Source organism: Rhinolophus hipposideros, assembly GCF_964194185.1.
Source record: "Rhinolophus hipposideros genome assembly, chromosome: 22".
NCBI classification, from domain to species: domain Eukaryota; kingdom Metazoa; phylum Chordata; class Mammalia; order Chiroptera; family Rhinolophidae; genus Rhinolophus; species Rhinolophus hipposideros.
The window spans coordinates 45,352,407-45,368,298 of NC_138068.1; the positions used below are offsets into that span (position 1 = coordinate 45,352,407).

The following is a 15,892-nucleotide window of genomic DNA, read 5'->3' on the forward strand; positions in this document are numbered from 1 at the left end:
GGAGACCACCTCAGGGATGCTGTGGATGCCTGGTCATGGCATTGTACACCAGAGGCTGGACATTAATGAATGCCAACTATAATTTTATGTGTATAATGTGATGGCTCGGTGTGAGGTCGGGGTGGTGGTGGATGGGGGGAGGGGGGTTCACGGTGTGAGGGATGTAAAAATAAAATAAAATAAATAAAAATAAAATAAATTTAAAAAAATAAATAAATAAATTTAAAAAAAGAAGCTGTGGTACATTTATACAGTGGAGTATTACTCAGCCACAAAGAAGACAGAAATCTTACCATGTGCAACAATATGGATGGACCTAGAGAACATTATGTTAAGTGAAATAAGTCAGACAGAGAAAGACAGGATACAAGCCCTGAACCAGAGGGCTTGAATTCTCAGCAATCTCCCCATACCGTATGATCTCACTTATATGGGGAATCTAGAGAAAAGAATAAGTGAGTGAACTAATCAGAAACAGTTTTGGAGACAAAGAGGAAAAACTGAGGGTTGCTAGATGGGCGGGGGGGGGGGTCGGGATAAGGGGGAAGGTGAGGGGATTAGAAAACAGTCGGTAACCATAAGATGGACATGGGGTTTTGAAAATTAATTTTGGGAATGTGATCAATAATGTTGTAAAGATTTTGTAGGGTATCCAACGAACACGTGTCCCATTTGGGAGACCACCTCAGGGATGATGTAGATGTCTCATCACTGAACTGTACACCTGAAGCTGAACAATAGTGAATGTCAACTATAATTATATACATATATATATATATATATATATATATATATATATATATATACTTACAAGAAACGGAGTACAGCATTAGGAATAGAGACAGTGGAAATGTATCCCTCTGTGCGATGTCAAAGGGATAGTGGGTGGGGGGAGGGGGGTTCACACAGTGTGAGGGATATAAATGATAAACGTCTTACTTTGGCTTGTGCACCTGAAACTAATTTAAAAAAGAGAGAGAGAGAGAGAGGCTCCAAATAAATAAAATCAGAAATGAATGGGGAAAAGTGGCAATGAACACTACAGAAATTCAATGCATTATAATACTAGGAACAATCATTTGCCAACAAATTGGAAAATCTGGAAGAAATGGATAAATTCCTAGAAGCTTACAATCTGACAAGTCTGGAGAAGAAACAGAAAAGTGAATAGATTAATAACTACTAATGAAATCGAATCAGTAATCAAAAAAATTGTCCACAAACAAAATTCCTGGACCAGAGGGCCTCACAGTTGAATTGTACCAAATAGTCAAAGAAGAATTAACACCTATCTTTCTCAAGCTATTCCAAAATATTCAAGAGGATGGAGGGCTCCCTACCTCATTTTATGAGGCCACCATTACCCTGATTCCATAGTCAGACAGAGACATTGCAAAAAAAGAAAATTATAGGTCAATATTCCTGACGAACATAGAGTCAAAAATCCACAATAAAATATCAGCACACCAAATTTAGCAATACATTTAAAAGATCATACAACATGATCAAGTGGGATTTATTCCTGGGATGTAAGTTTGGTTCAATATATGCAAATCAATTAACGTGATGCACCAGATATAGAATGAAGGATGAAGTTCATATGATTATATCAATAGATATAGAAAAAGCATTTAACAAAAACAGCAACCATTTGGAAAGAAAAATCTCAGCAAAATGGAAATAGAGGGAACATAACATGATAAAAGAAAGGCCGTATATGACCAAACCCACAGATAACATCATACTCTAAGGTATAAAGCTAAAAGTGTTTTTGTTAAAATCAGGAATAAGACAAGGATGTCCACTTTCACTACCTTTATTTAACATAGTCATAGCCACAGCAATGACAAAGGAAAAGAAATAAAAGGCATCCAAATTGGAAAGGAAGATTTAAAAATGTCATTACTGCGATTATGTCATAGAATTGGAGGCATGAGGTGAGTATCTTGAAATCTCTCCTGGAATTTACAACAAATTGAACACCTATAATTCCACAAAGGACTCCCTGCACAGCAGACAGGTAAGATTAAGAGAAACACATTTGAAATCATCTAAAGGTGGGCAAATTGGGAGAGCGGGAGAGAAGGGAAGGCGGAAGTACAGAGATGTGGGCTGCACAGGCCACAGGACTGACTCAGACCGTAAATCGGAGTTCCGAGCTCCTTGCATTCCAGAGCTACCCAACTCACCAGAGATAGAAAAATTAGGACTGTTGATGCTCCCCTCATGGCCCACAGTCCTGCCTGAAGGATCAGGATATAACAGGGCAGAACTCAACACTCTGGGCTGAGACCTCTGAGCAAAGACTGAGAAAAAAAAGGTGAAAACAGAGGTTTAAGCCCTCACTGACAAGCAGAGGACAGAAGGCATAGGCATGGAGCCTAGCTGAACCATCCCTACCCTCACAGAGCTCACTCCACCTCCAACTCCCCAGTGATAGAAGCAGAACAGTAGCAGCGTTAGATCAAAAGAACAGAACATTTGTAGTTCTGAGAACTTCAGCCCACAGCCACAAACTCACAGTCCAATTATTTCTGGTGAAGGGGAGAGAGCCTTGGGTGAAGGACTGGTGTGCTGGTGGTCATCACCATTGCTCAGAGCCACCTCTCAAAACCCACTCTGCCCCTGTCCCCACTTATCTGCGTGGATACCTGCAGGGGTAAAAAGAGACACTGAAACACACAGGCTCTGCAACTGCTGCAGGAAGAGGTTTAAAACTTCAAAAGCTCTCCACATTCGCCCATGAAGGTGGTGCCCTGAAACCCAGGAAACCTGATCACAGAGAAGAAACCCACCTTCCAGGGACCCCCACCTTGTGAGAGAAGCTGGAACAGTGCAGAGAAAATATAACAATACAGCATAAGAGAATAAAAGGCTGCAGTCAAAGAAAAAAGAAAAAAAAATAGAAAAAGACCTCTTCCTACCAACGTGTTGCAGAATCCACTCCTGTGGATGCGAGGAAGAGAAATAATAATTCATTCATTGCCATGAATAACCAAAATAACAAGGCAGCTCAGAAAGAAAATGGAAAGTCTCTAGAAAATGAACTTAACGACATGGAAATATGAGACTTAAATGACAGAGAATTCAAGATTGCAGTTCTGAAAAAAACTCAACGAGATGCAAGAAAACACACACAGGCAATTTAATGAACTCAGAAACACAATCAAAGAACAAAACAAACACCTTACCAAGAGATTGACATTTTAAAAAGAAACAAATAGAATTACTGGAAATTAAGAACTCAATGAAAGAAACAAAGAATGAAATAGCCAGCTTAGATAATAAAGCTAACCAAATGGAGGAAAGAATCAGTGACATCAAAGATAGAAATCTGAAAACAACAGAGATGGAAGAAGAGAGAGACTTGAGAGTTAAAGAACTGAAAGAATTCTACAAGAACTTTCTGACTCAATCAGAAAAAGCAATATAAGAATAATCACCATACCAGAAGAAGAAAAAGAAGACAACAGAGAGTATATTGAAACAAATAGTCGATGAGAACTTCACACACTTGTGGAAAGAACTGGATCCTCAAATCCAAGAAGCAAACAGAACACCTAATTACCTAAACCCAACAGGCCTTCTCCAAGGCACATTGTATTGAAGCTGTCAAAAATTAACAACAAAGAAACAATCCCAAAGGCAGCCAGGGAAAAGAAGAGGGTAACCTACAAAGAAAAGCCCATCAGATTACCATCAGATTTTTCAGCAGAAATTCTACAAACCAAAAGGAAATGGAATTAAATATTCAAACTATTGAAAGAGAACTTATGAGCCAAGTATGATATATCCAGCAAAGATATCCTTCAGATATGAAAAAGGAATAAAGACATTTCCAGACATAAAAAGCTGACAGAAATTTCTAATACACAACCTGCACTACAAGAAATACTGAAAAGGCTATTTGACCTGAACCAAAAAAGCAAAATAATACAAAACCATGAGTAGTATTATGAACAGAAGACAGAAGCAGGAAATGGGAATCCCTAAACCAAATAGGACACTATACACTTAAACATAACATGCAAGGTGAAAAAAACACACAAAACACTGAAATAAGAGAGAGAGAGGAGAAAGACAACTTGCTTCTGCAACTCACAGCAAAAATAGATAATTTGTGAAAACAAAAACACAAAAGGGGAGAGAGTAAAGGTCTGAACAGGCACAGGGGAATGGATAAAGGAAGCATGCTGAAGAAAATGTAATACACTAACTATGAAACTTTCTTTTACATAAACATAATGGTAAACACGCAAAAAAAATACGGAACAAAAATATACAACATAAAAAAAGATGACACACAGAAAAAATCATAGAATATCTCCACACTGAAATAATAGACAGAAACAAAAAGGCAAAGAAACAATGGAGACACAGTCCTACCAGAAAACAACAGATAGGAATGGAAAGGAATGATAGTAAATCCTCATATGTTAATAATCACCCTAAAACAAAATGGACAGAACTCACCAATAAAAATGGACAGAGTAGCAGACTGAATCAAAAACCTAAACCCAACCATATACTACCTCCTAGAGACACATCTCAACTACAAGGACAAATATAGACTCAAAGTGAAAGTGTGGAAATTTCACCCTTCAAGCAAATGGTATTCAGAGAAAAGAAGGTGTAGCTATACTAATATCAAATGTAACAGACTTCAGGTTAAAAAGGTAAAAAGACACAAAGATGGACATTTCATAATGATAAAGGGAACTGTACAACAGGAAGATATAACAGTCATCGATATTTACTCTCCCAATCAGGGAGCACCAAAATATACCAAGCAAATACTAACAAAACTAAACAGAGAAATTGACTAAAGCACAATTATAGTAGGGGATTTAAACACATCATTGACAGCTAGGAATAGATAATCCTAAAAGAAAAAAATGAAGAAATATCAGCCCTAAATGACACATTAGATGAAATGGACATAAGGAAAATTTAGAGAAAGCATCATTCTACGATATTAGACTATACATTCTTTTCTAGTGTACATGGAACATTCTCAAGGATAGACCATATATTGGAACAAAAACCAGTCTCAGCAAATTTAAGAAGATTGAAATCATACCAAGCATATTCTCTGATCACAAGACTTTGAAATTGGATATGAACTGCAAAGAGAAAGCAGGAAAAACCACAAATACGTGGAGATTGAACAACATACTTTTAAATGGGTCAAAGAAGAAATAAGAGGAGAGATCGAAAGAAACAAACGAGAATAAAAATACATCCTACCAGAACTCAGACTGCTAGGGCTCCGTTTACGGCCCACAGGGCTGAGGGGGCAGCATATAACACGGCTGAGCCCAACGCTTACAACAGAGACCTCGGAGACAAGACTGAGGGAGGAACACTAAAAACAATGGTTTAAGCTCTCACTGCCTAGCAGAGAATGGAAGCCTTAGGCACTGAGACTAGCCGCCCCATCCCTACCCTTCCAGAGCTCACCAGCCCCCACCTGCCCGGTGAAAGAAGCAGAACAGTAGCAGTGTCAGATCAAAAGAACAGAATATTTGCTGTTCTGAGAACTGTGGACCGCAGATACAGAGTCGCAGCCCAAATAATTCCGACAAAGGGGAGGGAGCTGTGGAAGCAGGACCAGCTGTGGTGGTGGTCGCTGCCATTGCTCTGGGCCACCACTCACAACTCACCCCGCCCTAGCCCCACCTATCTGGGTGGATCCCTGAAGGAGCAAACAGAACTACTGAAACATACGGGCTCTGAATTGGGTGCAGAAAGAGCTTTGGAACTTCAAAAATTCTCTGCACCTCCACAGGGACTTGGCACCCTATAACCCAAGTGAAATGTTAACAGAGGAGAAGCCTGTCTCCCGGGGAATTCCCCCAATGTGTGAGAAGCTGGAATAGTGCAGAGAAAACATAGCACTACCGTGTGAGAGAGGAAAAAAAGACTGTAGTTGGAGAAAAAATAAAACATTCTACCAACAAGTATTGGACAACAAATGAAAGACCTCTTCTATCAACCTGTTGCAGAAGCCACTCCTGTAGATATCTAGGAAGAGAAATAATAAATCAGTAATTGCCATGAATAACCAAGGCAACAAGATAGCTCAGAAAAAAGTGAAAAGCCTCCCGAAAAGGAACTTAAAGACATGGAAATATGTGACTTAAATGACAGAAATTCAAGATTGCAGTTCTGAAAAAACTCAATGAGATGCAAGAAAACACAGACAGGCAATTTAAAGAACTCAGAAACGCAAACAAAGAACAACATGAGCATTTTACGAAAGAGATTGAAATTTTAAAAAAGAACCAAATGAAATTTTTGGAGACTAAGAACTCAACAGAAGAAATTAAGAATGAAATAACCAGCTTAGGTAGTAGAGTTGATCAGATGGAGGAAAGAATCAGTGACATCGAAGATCAGAACCTGGAATTTACACAGATGGAAGAAGAAAGAGACTTGAGACTTAAAAGAAATGAAAGAACTCTACAAGAACTTTTTGATTCTATCAGAAAGAGCAATATAAGAATATTGGACATACCAGAAGGAGAAGAAAGAGAGAAGGGAACAGAGAATATATTCAAACAAATTGTTGATTAGAACTTCACCAACTTGTGGACAGAACTGGATCCTTGAATCCAAGAAGCAAATAGAACACCTAATTACCTCAATACCAAAGGCCTTCTCCAAGGCACATTGTATTGCAGCTGTCTAAAATCAACGACAAAGAAAGAATCCTCAAGGCAGCCAGGGAAAAGAAGACAGTAACCTACAAAGGAAAGCCCATTAGACTAGCATCAGATTTTTCAGCACAAACTCTACAAGCCAGGAGGGAGTGAACCAAATATTCAAACTATTGAAAGAGAGAAATTGTGAGCCAAGAATAATATATCCAGCAAAGATATCCTTTAGATATGAAGGAGGAATAAAGACCTTTCCAGATATACAGAAACTGAGGGAATTTTCTAATACATGACCTCCAGTACAAGATATACTAAAGGAGGCTATTTGACCAACATCAACAAGGACAATTTGTGGCAACATAAAAAGGGGGAGAGTAAAGGCCTGAACCAAAATATTGGAATGCAGAAAGGAAACGTGCTGAGGAAAATGGAATACGCTAAATATCAAACTTTCTTTTACATAAACTTAAGGGTAACCACTCAAAATATATCGAGAACTAAAATATATACGGTAATAAAAGAAGAAACAGAGTGAAACATCATAGAATACCACCACACAGAAATAATAGGAAACAACAAAAAGGCAAAGAAACAACGGAGACACAGCCTTACCAGAAAACTAAAGATAGAATGACAGGAAATCCTCACGTATCAATAATCACCCTAAATGTAAATGGACTGAACTCACCAATAAAAAGGCACAGAGTAGCAGATTGGATCCAAATCTAAATCCAACCATATGCTGTCTCCAAGAAACACATCTCAGCTACAAGAACAAGTATAGACTCAAAGTGAAAGGGTGGAAATTGACACTCCAAGCAAATGGTACCCAGAGAAAATCAGGTGTAGCTATAATGATATCAGATGAAACAGACTTCAGGGTGAAAAAGATAACAAGAGACAAAGATGGACATTTCCTAATGATAAAGAGGACTATACAACAAGAAGACATAACAGTCATCAATATTTATGCCCCCAATCACGGAGCAACAAAAATACCAAGCAAATACTAACAAAACTAAAGGGAGAAATTGACCAAAACGCATTTATACTAGGGGACTTAAATACATCATTGACAGCTATGGATAGATCATCCGATCTAACCATAACAATGAAACAGCAGCGCTAAATAAAACATTAGATGAAATGGACATAATTCACATATATAGAGCACTTCATCCTAAAACATCAGACTATACATTCTTTTCAAGTGTACATGGAACATTCACAAGGATGTACCGTATATTGGGACATAAAATCAGCCTCAGCAAATTTAAGATTGAAATCATACCAAGCATATTCTCTGATCACAAGGCTTTGAAATTGGATATCAACTGCGAAAAGAATGAAGGGAAAATCACAAATACATGGAGATTAAACCACATACTTTTAAAGAACGACTGGGTCAAAGAAAAAAATTTGAGGAGAGATCACAAGATACATAGAAACAAATGACAATGAAAATACATCCTACCAAAATTTTTGGGATGCAGCGAAAGCAGTTTTAAGAGGGAAATTTATATCATTATAGGCCTATCTCAAGAAACAAGAAAAATCTCAAATAAATAACCTCATGTTACACCTCAAAGAACTAGAAAAAAAAGAAGGAGGGAAACCAAAGGTCAGCAGAAGAAAGGAAATAACAAAAATCAGAGCAGAACTAAATGAAATAGAGAACAAAAAGACATTTAGAAAAATTAATGTGACAAAGAGCTGGTTCTTTGAAAAAAATTAACAAAATCAACCAACCTTTGGCTAGACTCACTAAGATAAAAAAAAAAGAGAGAAGACACTAATTAACAAAATCAGAATTGAAAAGGGGAAGTAATCTCGGACACCACAGAAATACAAAGGATCATGCAAGAATACTATGAAGGACTATATGCCACCAAATTCAATAACCTGGAAGAAATGGACAAGTTCTTAGAAACATATACTCTTCCAAGGCTGAACCATGAAGAACTGGAAAATCTAAACAAACCGATGATCAGTAACGAAATTAAATCAGTCATCCAAAACCTTCCCAAAAGCAAAAGTCCGGGACCAGATGTCTTCACTAGTGAATTCTACCAAACCTTCAAAGAGGATCTAATACCAATCCTGCTCAAACTCTTCCAAAAAATTGAAGAAGAGTCAGTACTCCCTAACTCATTTTATGAGGCCAACATTACCCTGATACCAAAACCTGGTAAGGACAACACAAAAAAAGAAAACTACAGACCTATATCTCTGATGAATACTGATGCAAATATCCTAAACAAAATTTTAGCAAATCGAATACAACAATGCATTAAAAAGATTATTCATCATGACCAAGTGGGGTTCATCCCCGGGGCACAAGGATGGGTCAACATCCGCAAATCCATCAATGTGATACATCACATAAACAAAATAAAGGACAAAAATCATATGATTATATCAGTTGATGCAGAAAAAGCATTTGACACAATATAACATCCATTTATGATTAAAACACTTAATAAAATAAGTATAGAAGGAAAATACCTTAACATAATAAAGGCCATCTATGACAAGCCCTCAGCTATTCTCATAATTAATGGTGAAAAACTGAAGCCCTTTGCTCTACGTTCAGGAACACGACAAGGCTGTCCCCTATCACCTCTGCTTTTCAACATAGTGTTGGAAGTCCTTGCCAGAGCCATCAGGCAAGAGAAAGAAATAAACGGCATCCAAATTGGGAATGAAGAAGTTAAATTGTCACTCTTTGCAGATGACATGATGGTATATATAGAAAACCCTAAAAACGTCACCAAAAAGCCATTAGAAACAATCAATGAATACAGTAAAGTTGCTGGCTACAAAATCAACGTACAAAAGTCCATTGCATTCCTATATACTAACAATGAAATCTCACAAAAAGAAATACAAAAAACAATTCCCTTTGCAATTTCAGCAAAAAGAATAAAATACCTAGGAATAGACTTAACCAAGGATGTGAAGGATTTATATGCTGAAAACTATACGACATTTTTGAAAGAAATTGAAGAAGATACAAAGAAATGGAAAGACATTCCGTGCTCATGGATTGGAAGAATCAGCATAGTTAAAATGGCCATATTACCCAAAGCCATATACAGATTTAATGCAATCCCCATCAAAATCCCAATGGCATTTTTTAAAGAAATAGAACAAAAAATCATCAGATTTGTTTGGAACCAAAAAAGACCCCGAATAGCCAAAGCATCTTAAGAAAAAAGAACAGTGCTGGAGGTATCACACTGCCTGACTTTAGCTTGTACTACAGGGCAACAATAATCAAAACAGCATGGTATTGGCAGAAAGACAGACACATAGACCAATGGAATAGAATTGAGAACCCAGAAATAAAACCACATAAATATGGACAGATAATTTTTGACAAAGAAGCTAAAAACATACAATGGAGGAAAGACAGTCTCTTCAATAAATGGTGTTGGGAAAATTGGATAGCCACGTGCAAAAGAATGCAACTAGACTGTTATCTGTCACCATGTACCAAAATTAATTAAAAATGGATCAAAGACTTAAGCATAAGACCTGACACAATAAACTGCATAGAAGAAAACATAGGTACTAAACTTATGGACCTTGGTTCAAAGAGCATTTTATGAATTTGGCTCCAAAGGCAATGGAAGTAAAAGCTAAAATAAACAAATGGGACTATATGAAACTTAAAAGTTTCTGCACAGCAAAAGAAACCATCGACAAAATAAAGAGGCAACCGACTGAATGGGAGAAGATTTTTGCAAAAAGTGCCTCCGATAAGGGGCTAATATCCAAAATATCTAAGGAACTCATGAAACTCAACAACAAAAAAAGAAACAACCCAATTGAAAAATGGGCAGAGGACCTGAAGAATTGAAAAGAAAAAGAATCTCAGAAAAGTTAAGTGGTCTAAGATCATTGAGCACGCAAGCAACAGAGCCCAGAGTTTAAAACCTGTCTTCCACAGGCACTCTAAAAAGTATAATGGGGAGGCATGGCAGCCACAGATACAGGAAAATCACAAATATGTGTCTCACTGATTCCTCTCTCCCCCACTGCCAGCTGAAATGTAGTATATTGCCCGCTTGAAGTAAATAATGTGACAATGAGGACACTGAATTGCAGCCTGGTACCTGAAAGAGTTACTGCAGCTTCTCTTTAAAACACATGTTTATGAACCCTCAGGAATAATTTGAAATATCTAAATATCTTGCACAGAGAATATTGAACAATCATTGTTAAAATTACCTACTACTATCTTCATTCAAATTCTGGTGTCGTGGGCAGGACGGTGGTCAGCCTATCTTTAATGTTTTGAATATTTAATGTTTGAATATCTTTAATGTTTTGCTTTTTTGACACGTTGGTCCAATGTCTGCAATGTAAAGATGTTGGGTCAAAAGCCATGGCTCCAGTGTCATCTCACAACAGCATGTTTCCACAAAACAACCTTATGACTTTCCATTGAAAGAACAGAATGTTTTGCTACTCATTTAGCCCCACTGTTTCACTGCTACTGACAAATGAACACTCCATCCTTCAATCCTTGCCACCTTCATCTACTCATTAAAAGAATTTTGCTGGTAACTTGAAGTCTGCTCAAACTATAGGTCACAATCAATCTGTGTTGGCCATGAGAATCTCCAATGTGCACGGGGGCCCTGCAAAGGCCGAAGTGAGAGGCTCAGGGTCATACTGTCATGGAAAGACAAGGTTTTGTTTGGGGGAAGGAAGACATGAAACTGCTCACTTACAGGATGGTTATTCATATTACAAAAGTTCATATCCTTAGCTAAGGATACCTTTAAATAGTGTAACTTATAAAGGTATTCAGAAGTCTGAATCCTCCAAGAACATCATTGACAATTTTTAGGAAAAGTTTTTATACAAAGGATGGTGCAGAGGTGTGCAGGTTGGGAGGGGGCCATGTAAGCATGTGTGTGGGGGTTCAACCCCCACTGTCTCTACAGGCTTTCTCCACGCTATTCTCTAGCCAACAATAACCACACTTGGAATTAAATTTGAGCAAGTAGTGTCTCTCTAGAGGGTGATGTGATTGGTGTTATGATCAAATGTTTTCTAATTAAGAAATGAAATATTTAGTACTCTTCAGAACCTCAGAATAGTACTATCTTTGATAGAAAACTTGCATAAGAAAATATGTTTGTATTCTATTATAATAGTAATAACTCCCAGAAAACTTGAGTTAGAGTTAATGAGAAAGATGAGTTGAGTCCAGTGTAGCACTATAATGTCATGCTAAATATGGAAGAAATTAACTGCTTATTATTTATGAAATTATTTTTAAAACTTTTACCAAAAAAAAAAAAGCTTTTTTTGTCTATCATGGTTCAACTGGATTTTTGTCTATCCCCTGCACATCAAATGGTATAAGTCAAATCTATGTTGTTTCAAATGTCTCTTTTTCCCAGGATCTGGGTTTCTCCTTCTCCCTTTAGTTCCCCACTTCATGTCTCAAGGAATGTTAGCAGATTTTCTTTTTCTATCCCAAAATGAAAATGGGGGTGTTTTTGTTTTTATTTTAACATCACATATGTTCTGGTGGAATCATTTAAAGCAGTCATTTCTGAGTAGGTAAAAATGATATGAAACTTCATCAGCTGGAGATACAGGGGAATGCATCTAGAGGTGAATGCAATGGGTTTTTAAATCCTTCATCAAACATGGCCTCCAGAACTCCAAGGAGGGGCAGTAAACACGGAGGAAGGGCAAATAGTTAATGAGTGTGGTGGTGGGATGATGGGTACACTGGAGATTTAGTGTACTATTCCCTCTATCCTTATGTACCATTGAAATTTTCCATAATAAAAAAAAATTGAAACATAGATTTCCCAATTATTTCCTTTACTTAACAAGGCCCTTCTTGATTAGGCCTATTACATTTTCCGGAAGTAGGTGGGGGCAGGATGAGAGAGGGCACCAGATTAGCCATAAATCAACATTTGCTCCTTGAAAAAGTGCCAGAGGGTGTTAGCCAGAGGGAGGAAGGACTCTTCCTCACACATCCCACAGGCCCAGCTCTGTGGTGTGATCTCCAGACAGATATTCCACACAACTGCAAGGCACAAAGTATGCAACTATTCATCAGAAAATTCAGCTCCAGCTACTTCCTGTCCTAGCCAGACTACACCGGCCCCTTGGCGGCTAATTTTCACTTTAACTGCCGGGAGAATTTCTGGAGTCAGACCCCTCTTGGAGGACTACATTCCTGAACCAATGGCACTGCCGGGGTAACCGCACCTCAGCAAAGAAAAGTTGGCTCGCTCCTCCTGGGTTTGTTACCAGGCTGCTCACCCTACAGACTGCAGGTCTGCGCAACACGCCTCTTCTTTTGGGCTCTGACCAAACACTGGCCAGCAGGAGTGGGGCGGACAGACTCGCGCGCACGCCCCACCGCCCGAGAACAGAGTAGCGCACCCCTTAGCTCCCAAATCAGCCTCGGACAGTGCTGCACTAAACACCAGGAGCTGGCCAAGGAAGGCACAGACATCCGGTGCCCGCCAGGAGCAGGGCAGCGCTACCGCATCTGACGCAGAAGGGCTGCCAGCACCTGAATTCTGGTGCTGGGAATCCAAACCTCTGCGTGAGAGCAGACTCCAGAGGAAATTAAATGCGACCAGAGGACCCCTTCCTCTAGTTGTCCAGAAAACTCAAGCGACCACCAAAGCAGGGCTGTGAGCGCCCATTCTTCTGGGATTTGAGAAAATGCACAGCTATCCAAGCCCCTTCCCTAAGGAAAATGCTTAACTCTGTCGTCCAGGTTCCTCTCCCTATTGCTGGGAAAGCGCACACAAAGAGGTCGAAATCATACCTAGGGAAATCGAGGCTAGAACTTGAACCCTCCATACGCACCCACTTGCTTCGCTCACCGCGCCTGGTCTGGTGGCTCCCAGGGACCAGGCAGTTCACGGATGCCTGTCCTGCCCTCGTCGGTATGAGGGATTCGGGGAGTTCCTGCCTCCGTCTAGGTCGCCTGTTAGGAAATTCCAACCCCAGCGCATTTGAACCCTCGCCTTCCTTTTCCCATCAGCTATGTGAAAATCGAAGCCCGCTTTCCTTCCAGGCCACAGACAGACCTTGGTCCCCAGCTCCGCGGCTGCCCACTCACCAGCCGCAGCCAGTCTCCTTCGGGTCGCTCCAGGGGGTCGACCGAATCCGCAGAGCCCATGCCCACCGCGCGCCGTCCCGGCCTGGGCAGCCCCGCTCTGCCGCGCTCCCAGATCTCGGGCTCACTAGGTCCCACTGACTACACAGCAGCCCCTCCGTGTCGCCTGGGCGCCGGGGATGGCGAGGAGCCAAGCTGCAGGCTGAGCTGAGAGCACCCCGCCCCTTCCTAGGCATCTTCCTCGCCTGCTCTGTTCTCCCCTCCCGCCTGGCGACCTCGCGCCTCACAGGTGCCGCTGCAGTGACCCCCCCGACTCACCCCAGGCGCCGCGCCGCCACCGGGTCTGCGCGCTCCGGGCGGAGCCAGGACGCCCTCCCTCGCGGGGCCGCCTCTGGTGCTCGCCGCCCGCCCGCAAGCCCCCCCCCCCCCGCTCCAGCCAGCCCCTCCGCCTCCCGCAGTGCCTGGGCGGTGGGACTTACCTCCGGGACAAGGTGACCCGGTTAGTGCGCCCAGGCGGCCTCCCGCTCGTCTCCGGAGCGAGCAGGCGTGAGGGGCACGGGGCGGGGCGGCGCCCGCCTTTGCTCCTCAGCTCCTTGGCTCTCTCCTTCTCTGCCCTCCCCTTCTCTTCGATCCCTTCCGCTCCGCTCCTCTACCCCCGCTATGCCCGCCCTGCGCTCGCCGCCCGCGCCCCAGCAGTCCGGCGCGTTCTGGAGCGCAGGACTAGGGACAGCGGCGGCAGGTCGGGCGGCCGGGAGCTCCCGGCCCTGTGGCCCCTAGGAAAGGAAGGGGTGAGGGGAGACTCCTGCGGCGCGCGCCTGGCCTGCGGGTTGAGGAAGGGGAGCTCCGGGGCACGCGGCTCGGCTTACGGAGCCTGGCGACACGCGTGCAGGAGACAGCAGTCATGGGCTCCGGGGGAGGATGGCAGGGAGGAAAAAGAGGAGGGTGTAGAAGGAGGAGGAAGAGGAGGAGGGAGTAGGAGGAGGAGGAGGAGAACGAGTTGGGGGAAGAGGGAGAGGGGGAGGGGAGGAGGGGGACGGGAAGAAGTGGAGGAGGGGAAGGAGGAAGAGGAGGAGGCGGGAGGGGAGGGAAAAAGGAGGAGGGGGAGAAGAGGGAGGGGAAGGGGAGAAGAGGGAGGAGAGGAGGGGAGGAGGGAGAGGAGGAAGGGGGAGGAGAGGAGGGGGAGGGGAAGAGGGGAGGGGACAGGGGAGGAAGAGGAGGAAGAGTAGGAGGAGGAAGGAAGAAGGGGAGGGGGAGGAAGAGAAGCAGGAGGAAGAAGGAAGGAGGAGGAGGAAGAGGAGGAGGAAGGAAGGTAGGAGGGGGAGGGGGAGGAGGAGGACGACGAAAGGGAGGAGGGGGAGGAGGAGGAGGAAACTTCCCTGCAAGAAGGTGGCGGCCAACTTTTCCCCAGGCAGACCTGCCCCTGCTGGTGTTCCAGTCTGGCAGGTGGCCAGGGGCAGGTGTCTGGGAATCTGAGAATGACAGAGGCTGAGGGAGAGGGGCAGCCACTTGGGACTCAGAGGACAGGGATTTGACACCTGGGTCCACCAAGGGAGGAGATGGCTCCCCTTGGTCCTAAAGGCCTCTCCAAGCTCTGGTTCCTCTTTGAGGTTAATAAGGACCCACTTTATGGGTCTGGCATCTGTTCAAGTCCATCCAGGTGCAAACCAGGTGGAAACCAGGTGCAGGGCCCAGATTCCAAGACCCCCACCCAACCTGAAGCAGGTCTGTTGTCCAGTCGTCGCTGGCTTTTTGCAGTTGGAATTGAAAGGAAACTAGGGTGGCTGTGGTGGGAAATGGAGTGTTGGCACAATCCTGAGGAGAGTAGGTAGATGGGAGCCAGAGCCAAGGGAGGGCCAACTCCCAAGTCTGCGTTTTGTTAGCCGGGAGTCATATTTTCAGTTTGGATTTCATGAACTGTGAAAGATATACCATAAAGAGGGTCAAAAGTGATTTAGAAAAACATCTGTGAGCCAATTTTTACGCCAGGCACAGACTTGCCACTAGCCCCAGCCTTGCCAGTGCAGGCTTGCCCCTCGTGATCAAGGCTGGTTATGCCTTATGAAAGCCACCTAGGGGCCGAGTCCTCCTCCAGCTTGGTAAACAGCCCTTTGCCTCAGAGGTT

General features: G+C 42.4%; 1 protein-coding gene across 9 annotated transcripts in view; it reads right to left on the reverse strand.

The window, feature by feature from the left end:
- Positions 1–14,669, reverse strand: part of SYNDIG1 (synapse differentiation inducing 1) — a 148,907-nt gene extending 134,238 nt beyond the window's left edge. For 4 of the 9 annotated variants that reach the window (XM_081033966.1, XM_081033968.1, XM_081033963.1 and 1 more), the window contains exon 1: positions 14,250–14,669. The gene's annotated coding sequence lies outside the window, so the exon portion shown is untranslated. The other 5 variants (XM_081033967.1, XM_081033970.1, XM_081033969.1 and 2 more) reach the window with 5 other exon arrangements.
- Between the last annotated feature and the right edge of the window lie 1,223 nt (positions 14,670–15,892).